The sequence below is a fragment of the Octopus bimaculoides genome, chromosome 11 (assembly GCF_001194135.2).
Source record: "Octopus bimaculoides isolate UCB-OBI-ISO-001 chromosome 11, ASM119413v2, whole genome shotgun sequence".
Taxonomy (NCBI): domain Eukaryota; kingdom Metazoa; phylum Mollusca; class Cephalopoda; order Octopoda; family Octopodidae; genus Octopus; species Octopus bimaculoides.
Window position 1 is genome coordinate 80,724,498 of NC_068991.1, and position 539 is coordinate 80,725,036.

A 539-nucleotide genomic window follows, 5' to 3' on the forward strand; every position below is an offset into this window, starting at 1 on the left:
GTGTGTGTGTGTGTGTGTGTGTGTGTGTGTGTGTGTGTGTGTGTGTGTGTGTGTGTGAGTGACATTTATTATAAAAAGTTAACCACTTGATTTATGAAATTTCTGATATTCTTATAATGCCTTTTAAGTATGGTTTTCTTCTCTTTTCTCGTGTTCACCTTGTTCTGTTATCTAATGACTTTCATTTATTCTAATAGCATTTTACTGCAATTAACTCTCTCTCTGTTATAGCATGCTATAACAATTAACACAAGATGTGGTGCATGTAAAACACAACTAAAATTTAATTGGATTATTTTGAATTAATGTTGTCACATGTGTAAAGGTTCTAATTCATATTTATTAATTTGTGTCACACACACACACAGAGTTTTTTTTGTTCTTGTCTGTAGCTATGTGTATTATGATATAAACTTTTGTATAGTCTCAGAAGAATTCTATGTACATGTATATACGTGTGTGTATATGAATGTACATATGCTTATTTGCACGCAAATACACTCATAAATATGTCTGTGTGTGTGTGTGCAAAGATGCAT

The 539-nt window shown here is 31.4% G+C and overlaps 1 protein-coding gene and 1 long non-coding RNA gene across 13 annotated transcripts in view; one reads left to right on the forward strand and one right to left on the reverse strand.

The window, feature by feature from the left end:
- The window catches only part of LOC106878525 (GRAM domain-containing protein 4), a 176,116-nt gene that overhangs the window by 173,698 nt on the left and 1,879 nt on the right, over nucleotides 1-539 (forward strand). The gene's annotated exons all lie outside the window — the stretch shown is intronic.
- Nucleotides 1-539, reverse strand: part of LOC106877906 (uncharacterized) — a 158,894-nt gene that overhangs the window by 140,646 nt on the left and 17,709 nt on the right. The window lies entirely within an intron of this gene.